The following is a 10,224-nucleotide window of genomic DNA, read 5'->3' as shown; positions in this document are numbered from 1 at the left end:
TAAACACGTTCTTCAGTGATCATACTGAAATAGTAGAAAATATAACTATTTCACGTGAGTATAGATAGTACTCCCTCCGTCCCCTAATAGGAGTCGCTCTTTGACCGGGCACGAGTTTTAAAAAATGTAGAGAAAAGTTTGTTGAAAAAGTTAGTGGAATGTGGGACCCACATTTTTATATTAGTTTTATAATAAAATGTGAGTTGAGTGAGTTAGTGGAATGTTAGAACTACTACCATTTATGGTAAAAATGAAGAGTGACTCTTAATGGGGGACGACCCAAAATGGAAATTAACGACTCTTATTCGGGGACGGAGGGAGTATAATTTATTTATAAGCCAGTAGTAAATCAGCATATCATTTCAATTCAAACTTTAATTCACATTTTGATAATATGCTCTACGTAGTTCCATCCCAAGTATTCAACTATCAACAATAAATCAATATAATATTAAATAATATTTGTATTATAAATATGACATACTAAAAATGAACACAATATCCTTGAAGCATGATAATTCGATGTGAAAAAATGATTACTTTATAAAGTAGTACTACAATTTATCACATCCATTGCATTCGAACTTAATACCATATTAATCTGACAAAACTATGAATTGGTCTGATTATGGTGAACAATTTAAAATAATAAAACTAGTCTAATTTTTACGGAGGGATATAATATAATATAAAATAAAATTTTATTCTATCTAATATTTATACACATATATACGTATGTGCGTGTATGAAATGAATAATTATTTTAAAATTTTCATATAAAGAAGCACGATTGTGATAGTATGTGATTTATTTAAAAACTGCAAAATTATTCTCTAGAAATAGAATCAATTTATTTTTAATAATAAGAAAGTAAAACCTTGACCTATCAAAGGCCACATCATTATATCCCACAGTATATATATGGCTATATATCATAAGCAGTTACAATAATTTCATTGGGTTAATTTGTTGAATGATAAATATTCCAATGGGAAAATGACAAAATAGGCAATTCTAGTATACAGTTATCGGAAGAAACGAGGTTTGGTTTTTAAGTATTTGATGCTCTGTACCGTACTATACTTCAAATGACTAATGTATGGAATAAGACAACCACATAACTTTAATAGAATACGTACAACTACTTGTTTTCAACGCCAACAAAGTTTGAATTTCTCATAAACATGAGTCCAATTGTATAGTATAAAGCAGTTAATTATAATAAAGTTTTACAATAATGAAATGACGTGTCTAACACTATTTAATTTGATGACGATATTGACATATGATTCCTAATCTTAAATGATGTTGGGACATTTGATTCCTATTTAATTTGTACACGAGTAGTCACGGTTCAATACGTGGAAATATCAGGTCAATCCTTTTTTATATGGTCAACCAATAAAAAGTTATACTCCGTAATTATATAGTCCTTTAGAGAGGTTAATTAATTTTCGATTTTGTGTTCGTTTATTTTTAATTCTTCGATAGCAAGGATAATCAAATTTGTTTGAGGGCCACTGCATAAATGAAATCATAATTAGGTTAACCAATTTAATAGAAGTAGCGTTATGAATTATCCAACCCACCAATCATACATGACAAGTGTGTTATTTTATTGTTTTTTTATTTATTTAAGTACTACGCACATTTCAAACGTAAAATTATTTTATTTAAAAATGATATACTCCTATTTAGGATATATTCGTGTGAATCGTACTACGTTTGCATTTATTTTCATTTTGATCACCAGCCTCTAATTATTTTATGTTCGAGTTAATCAACTTACTAGTATTGTTTGGCTTAAGTAACGTCATGGTTAGCAACTCATCCTATCGTACTAGTCACATTAATTATTAACTATTATAATTATATTTACGTGATCATGGGTGTGCATGACTTCTTTTAGGATAAAAAATACTCCATACAAATTCATGTTGAGGTGAGCTTATATTAGAGTACAATCACTTTGTCTTCTAGGAATAAAAAAATTGAGGCACAATCACTTTGTATTGAAAATTTTTAAATAATAACAATAATTTAAGATACAAAAGAAAGTTAAGAACAAATTAACTTAATATTTTATTATTTTTGGACGCATCGATTTACGTCATCTAGTTTTAGTTGAGACACCAACAATAAGGACATTTTTTGAAACGTTAGTGTTATATTTATAAATACAAATTAGCGCCCTTAATTATATTAAAAATGTCCTTAACAATTTTTTGTTGTAGTGAATAGAGGCACGAAACTACTTTTTAAACCCAGTCCTTATAAACTCAGTTTAAGTATGATTTGATTTATCTGATCGAGACAACAAGTGCAAGAAAACGTCAAAACTTATTATACACTTGGACTCATTTGATCCACTCCATATCGATGTATAAATGCTACTGTACTACATATTAGTACTTGAGAGTAAAAAAACATATTGTGCATATTTTAATTTGTTAAGTTAATAAAAAAATTATAATAACGGTCAATTTATTTGAAATGATAGTATGATTTTGTTGTCACGTTATATTTCCTCCTGCCACTCCAATTTTTGTTTTGAGGTAATATTAATTAGTTTTGATTTTATATTTTAATTTTAAAAGTGGTGAAATAAAAAAAATAATGAAAATGGATTATTATTCCTTAAAAAAATAGTGAAAAGAAAAGAGATGATCACGTGAGGCAGAAGCGGGTTAGTTTGATGGGTGAAGGAAAGTGGGGGGACCACTAAATTAATGGCTAATATTAATAATATTAATGGCGTAATTGAAATACTACTACCAGTCTACCACTTTCCCAAATCCTCTTTTTTCCTTTTCTTCAATTTTATAAAATTAATCATGAAAGCGCTAACTCTGACACTGACAGCCTATATTTGTCTTCTCTTACCGCGATATCTCTCAACAATAATACGTATCGCGATATCATGTCTCCCAATATAATCCATCGTAGGAGAATAAGATATTACGTGTGTGTGTGAAAGTGAATTTATTTAGCAGCAGGCAGAATTAAAAAATAAAATAAATAAATAAAACTTTTATTTCAGTCAAGCGCATCTCCTATAGCAATAGGTCAGTCATAACCTAGCCACAAACTTCTTCTGTCATATCATCAGTACTAAAAACTCCTCCTACCACATCATCAGGACAAGCAACCGGACAAGCAATAGGCTAGCTTATGGCTAGCCACAATAAACAAAACTATAAAAAATAAATAATTAACACTCACACAAAATACGGAATTAAATTTACGACACAAATATGAGAAAATTCAATAATAATATTTAATTTAAAAAAAGTACATTAATTAAAAAAATTACATAATTAAAAAAGGTAGATTAAAAAAATTTACATAAATAAAAAAAACTAACGTCGTGCAGTCCTCCGCGCCCACAACTCTTCAATTAAATCCTTTTGGAGTCGAATATGAGCATCCACTTGGCGCATGTCAGCATGTGCTTGGAGGCGGCCGGCTTCATCGTGAGGTACCCCGCTTCATACGTTGGGGGCGGCCACGCCGTGGCTTGGACCGGTTTCATTATCGTCGTTGGCCCAACTAGTCAGTTGTACACCTTCATCTTCGACAATCATGTTGTGCATGATAATACAGACGTGCAAATCGCGTATATATAGTGTTTCGAAAATTAAATAAATAAAAAAATGGATTGGCCGATCGCTCGCCGATCAGGAGCCTGCAATGGCGGCAAGCCGACCGACGAGCGGATCGGCCAGCGCCAGAAAATCGGCGTGCGCTCGCCGATTTTCTCGCCGAATTGCCGCTCGCCGCCTGCAATGGTGAGCGAATCGGCCAGTGCCGGGAATCGGCTAGCCGGTCCCCTCGCCGCCATGGTGGATGCTCTAAGAATCTTTTCATTTGATTCCAACTTGTTAAAGTCCAATAGTCCATAAAATAAATTTTAAATATAGCATAACCATGTTTACGATTACCATTTATGACTACTACGTGTCGGCTCACCCGCAATTATCACCTCCAACCCGCGACACGTTTCTGATATTTTTCTTTTTATAGATCCCTTTTATTTATATTTTATATAGTACTATATTTATATGAATATATTCCATCCATTATAAAAACAAGTAGGAGTAATGTACCCCCTTGTTCCTTACTGGATATGCCGCTGACTATGTTGGCGTATTACCTAATCACAATTCTTATATTCCTCAAAATCAAAACGGAAAATGACCAAAAAACGAGTTTTGTGGCGAGAGAAGTTTAAGACTCAAATTTCACTGTCGTAAAGAACATGAACACACCACACATAATATTTCTTATACAATATAGATACTGATGGATAGTATATTTACTATTGTCCATTATCAATAATCTTAGTGTACTAACATATGAGTTTTGTAAAATTAGTAAATTAACTAAAAGAGAAATAGGGAAAGAAAAATGATATATTGAGATATTGTTAATTAAAAATAAGACTCACCACTCCGTCTTACTAAAGAGATAAAATTAGAAGGAGATTGTTTTTGTAGACAAACTAAAGTGGAAAAGTAAGAGTATGAATTGCCAACAAATAGAATATAACAAATAACGTACTAGCACTCTAGCAGGTGATATTTTGGGTATTTGAAGTTAATGTGATTTAACATAATAGGTTTTTCCAGCTCTCTTTAATTAAGAGCTGGAAAGATAGATATGTGCAATATCGATATCATTGTTATTTGGGTTTACAGATTATAAAAAGATTCATGTGGAAAAGGTTTCAACTTTCAACTCTTTCACTTTTTTTTATGCACAATGGAACAAATACCAATTCTTTTTTAATGATATATGGAGTATATATTTGTTTGTGTCCTTGTATATACGTAGATTGTACTCCCTCCCCTTCGGTCCACCGATAAATCTTTAATTCATTTTGCTATTTTCGTTCGTCCATCAATAAATGTCATATTTACTTTTTAATACTATTGTTAATTGACCCCACATTCCACTAATTTTATCCAATCATATTTCATAATAAACAAATACTTAGTATATACAAGTAAGATGCACATTCCACGAACTAACCTTTTTTTCACCTACTTTTTACTATATTTCTGAAAATCAATGTCATGTAAAATGTGGCCTTGTAAGTTGTAATTATGGACGAAAGGAGTAATATTTAGGAATCAGATTCCCTAATTCAGCCCTCCATGTGGTACACTACAAACTTATATTTAATTCATTAATCGATTTGTACACAAAAGTTTAATCAATGGAGGAAAAGTAGTGCAAGCATATTCTCTTGTTTTTTTTGATTAAACTCCTTCATAAGATGTTTAATAAGACAATTATTACTTCTGGCTTCTAATCGATATTGTGTCTAAATTTAGCATGATAGGATAGTCCGTAATACAAGTCCGTGAATTTTGAGTTCGAAAAGGTTCAGTCTAATCAGGGGCGGAGGCAGGATTTCATTGTAAGAGGGGCAAAATTATAATATAGGATACTTTTTATATATTTGAAGAGGGGCAATTGATATAATTTTATGTATATATTCAAAAATTTGCAATAAATGTATAAAGGTGAAGAAGGAGTGAGGAGGGGCTTTTGCCCCACCTTCAACCATGCTAGATCCGCCACTGAGTCTAATCAATTCTTACAAAAAAAAGTCGAAATTCAAAGAAATTAGCCTAATTTTCGTAAAACGTTTCCCTTCACTCAAAAGATCCAAAACTCAAGTGGTCATGAAAGTAAATGGGAAAATATTACTGATTTTTTATAGAAAAACATAATAGTATAGTACTCCCTCCGTTTAATAGTAGTAGAGACATTTCTTTTCGGCATTAAGAAAAAAGTGTGTAATGTATTAAATAAAAAGATAATAAAGTAGGAGAGAGGAAAAAGTAGAGAGAATAAAGTAAAAGATAATGAAAAGTAAGTGAGAAGAAATGTGTTGACTTTTATTAAAAAATGACTCAATTACTATGGAACGTACCAAAATGGCAAAATGACTTCACTACTATGCAACAGATGGAGTACTAAATTAGCCTACTTTACGTAAAACGCTTCCCCTCTACTCAAAAGATCGGAGACTTGAGTGATCATGAAAGTCTCAAAAGATCGGAGACTTGAGTGATCATGAAAGTAAATGGGAAAATATTATTGTATAACACTTAATTGTTGAAAGGAAAAATGATATTTCTGCAATATTTAAAACATTTGTAAGTATATGTCAATAAGGGACAAAATATAGGTGACACATTGAAAACCATGTAAATGTGGACGCAGAAAATTGTGATGAGATCTATTGATATATTAGTTGGTTGTTGGTATGTCATATTTATTGTGTGACCCACGAAATGGAAATGGTTCCACAGACCACAATATTTACAGATGTGTTTGGGCAACATGTGTGTCATTACATAATTCGTGACATCAGATTGCACCTCAGCACTCGATCAATTCATTAAAATCCAAAATCGAGACATTCTAAATACGTGGATTGTGCTTCCACCATAATTAATCAAGCCATCTAGTTTGATAAGATTGGACAACGTTAAAATAGTTTGTCAATTTAAGATATCCATTCAATGATAGGTTATTTTTTATGATTGATGGTAGCGTATGATAAATTGGAGAGTTATGAATGAAATGAAAAGGATAAGGCTCTCTGAAGTTAATATAATCATGCAAAAATATATGAATTGAGGTCACAAAATAATTAGTCATTTTATGGGGATATTTTGCATAATGAAGTAGTAGATGATAACTATATAAGCAACCAAGTTTGGGCTAAAAATCATTCATTTTAATGATTAGATAGTATATATGTTAAGTTATCTATCACGGGTCTAATCATGCAAACCAAACATTTAGCCAGTTTTGTATAAAATCTGCTTAATATATCTTTGAAAAAAGAAAAAGAATACTACTGACTTTTAAATTAATTAATCTCCAAAAGAAAAACAATTCAATCCAAATAATTTTTTTTTTATCAATTTCACTAATTTTTATGACCTCAGCAATAGAAGAAAAGAAAAGTTCATTTGAGAAGAAAGCTCATGATCAAAGTACTTGTTCGTACATTCGATCAATATTACTCCAACAATTTATAATTATCGCTATTATTAGTTATTTAAAAGTCGTACACTTATGACAAAATATAACTATGATTTATTTGATTCAAATAAACTAATGTATCAAGTCAAAATAGAGGAGTATTATTTTGTCAATCAAACATTTTGAAATAATCTTCAATTACATGCAATTGACCTGGTTATCAAAATTCTGTACAGTTCACCTAATGACCTTATGTCACGACAAATAATGTACTACAGTACTAAATATACCTCGTAATTATAATTTATGTATATATAACCATGCATGCATTTATATTGAGATTCACGTTTAGCTTTTAGATAATTAAATCTGAAATCTCTTTCTATACGATTTTTCTAAAATTTATATAAAAAATCATTTTAAAACTTCAAGATGTTATCTAGAGACTATTCACTTGAAGACCTGGATACTATTATAACTTGAAGTATTTTGCAATAATAGGTTGCAGTAGCACATATCAGTCTAAGATCTGAAAGGGGGAAAACTATTAATTAAGACTAAGAATAAAATATACTACTATAAGTATTTTAGTTTTTAACTTTGTGGTATTAGTATTAAAATCTAATAAAAATTCCAGAAAACAATAATTAACCTTTAGAGCATCCACAACCGTGCTCTTGCCAGCGGCACGGTTGTGGGCCCGGCCCCACTTTTTCTGTCTGCTCTCTGGCAAGAGCACAACACCCACAGCTGTGCTCTTCCGCAAGGACGAACACAATTAATTTAAAATTTAATTAAACAAAAATATTTCAATAATACTAAAATTCATTAAAAAAACTTAAATAATATTACAAATGACAAATAAAATAAAAACGACATAATTAAAATCCTAAAAATTAAAAATTACATAATTAAAATACTAAAAATTAAAAAAACCACTAAGCGTTGCCGAATTTCGCCCACATGTGTTTGATTAGGTCTTCTTGTAGTTGATTGTGGATTGGGGTATCGCGCATTGTGTGTCTTGTCTCGATTCTCTGGCCAACCGTCGTATGCTCGCCTCGGCGTGGGGGAGACCTCGCTGTTGAGCTTTCGGCTTCGTCCTCGTTGTAGAAGCTAGCCGCCCTCGGCCCTTCGTCGGCTATAATCATGTTGTGTAAGATAATAAACGTGAACATGATGTCGGCGATATTATTCACGTACCATAGCCGAGCCGGGGACTTAACAATGTTGAATCGGGCTTGAAAGACCCCGAAAGCTCTTTCGACGTCTTTCCGTGCGGACAACCCGTCTCGGGTCGTGCGGGTTGTTGAACGTCTTCACGAAAGTCGACCACCGTGGGTAGATACCATCGGCGAGATAGTAACCCATGTGGTATCTATTTCCGTTGATGGTGAAGTCGATCGCCGGTGCTACACCATTCATCACATCATTGAAGAGTGGTGAAGAATATAGCACATTCAAGTCGTTGTTGGATCCAGCAACGCCGAAATATGCATGACAAATCCATAGGCGGTAGTCGGTGACCGCCTCAAGGATAAGCGTTGGGCCGCCGCCTTTGTGACCGCTCAAGTGTTGCCCCCTCCAAGCAGTATGGCAATTCTTCCATCTCCAATGCATGCAGTCAATGCTGCCAAGCATTCCGGGAAAGCCATGGACTGATTCGTGAAGACAAAGCAACCGTTGGCAATCATCGGTGGTGGGTGCCCGAAGGAATTCATCCCCGAAAGCTGAACGAACGCCCTCGCAAAAATTCTTTAGGCAAAGGATTCCAGTGGACTCACCGATATGCAAATACTCATCGAAGATGTCGGCCGTTTGCCCAGTAGCGAGTTGTCGGATGGCACACGTACACTTCTGCAACGGCGTGATACTTTGCCGGCCGGCTGCATCTGGACCTGTTTGGAAGAATTCAACACGTGCGGACAATGTGTTGACAATTCGCATGAACAAGCGCTTTGACATGCGAAAACGGCGCCTGAAGTAATCTGCCGGAAACCGCGGCTGGTCGGCAAAGTAGTCAGCAACGAGCCTTTCGTGGGCTCCCTCCCGGTCACGATGGATGTAGCGGCGATTTGATCTGGTTCGTTGAGGAGGAGGAGCGGGGGTATTCGCCGCGACGTATGCTTCGTAAGCGGCACGATGTTGTTCGTAGTATTCTTGTTCTTCGCGCTCCGCTTCCGCCATAATATGGGTGAAATCCATTTGAGATTTTGAGTGAGGGATGAATGTGTTGATAGTTTGTACGAGAATTATGAATGAGAGATGAATGAGAGATGAATTGATGTGATAAATGGATGATGAATGTGTGTATTTATAGATGATTTTGGGGGGAAAAAATATAAAAAAATAAAAAAAAATCAGAAAAACGTGAAAAAAGGCTATATTTTTGGGATTTGGAAAATATTTTTTTTTTATTTTTTTATCATTTTATATAATTAAAAATCGAATTTTAAAATATAAAAAAAACAATTCAAAGGCAACGGCTATGCCGTTGCCCAATCGTAAGCCGCCACGTCGCCAGGGCGCGAGCGCAGCGGCGGCGGTATGCGTCCTCGCCGCTGGCACGGACGGACGCGGGGCCGCCGTCCACCGTTGTGGATGCTCTTAAACTCTTAAACCAAATAATCAAAGATACTACTATATGACGAAGAACTGAAGTTTTATTTGTTCAAGTGAAAAAGATGAAGTAATTTTCTTTCGTTTTTGAGAACAACATAGGTTAATTAATTTTAGCAAAGTAACTAAATTCACATCGAATTTGAATTAATATATTTACATTTTTATCCGTTAATTATATGTAAAAAATTTAATGTGCAGATTATCCAAGAACATGTAATTACAAACTGAAGCATTTTCCTCTCTCTTTATTCGAAAGTAAAAATCATGGGACAACAAGAAAAAAAGCGACGACGAATCAAACTCCACATGTTAAAAAAAGTCTCATCTTTTCCTCCAAACACTTATATACTACTCTATTGTGTGTTACTGTACATTTGAAGCGGCATTTCTTTTTCGATACTAGATTTTATACTTTGTTTAATAATTAAGTAGTATTTTATTTTAAAAAATTTATCACTTTAGATTTGACATTTCAAAAAACATGTTACTTCGAATTAAAAAATAGAGTATTTAATTTATACGCGCACGTATATATATTTATGGATATGTGTATGTGTCTGGTCAAATATTCTACATATGCAAATCAAATTATCCTTA

The sequence above is a fragment of the Salvia splendens genome, chromosome 4, assembly GCF_004379255.2.
Source record: "Salvia splendens isolate huo1 chromosome 4, SspV2, whole genome shotgun sequence".
In the NCBI taxonomy this organism is placed as follows: domain Eukaryota; kingdom Viridiplantae; phylum Streptophyta; class Magnoliopsida; order Lamiales; family Lamiaceae; genus Salvia; species Salvia splendens.
This window is presented reverse-complemented; position numbering follows the sequence as displayed.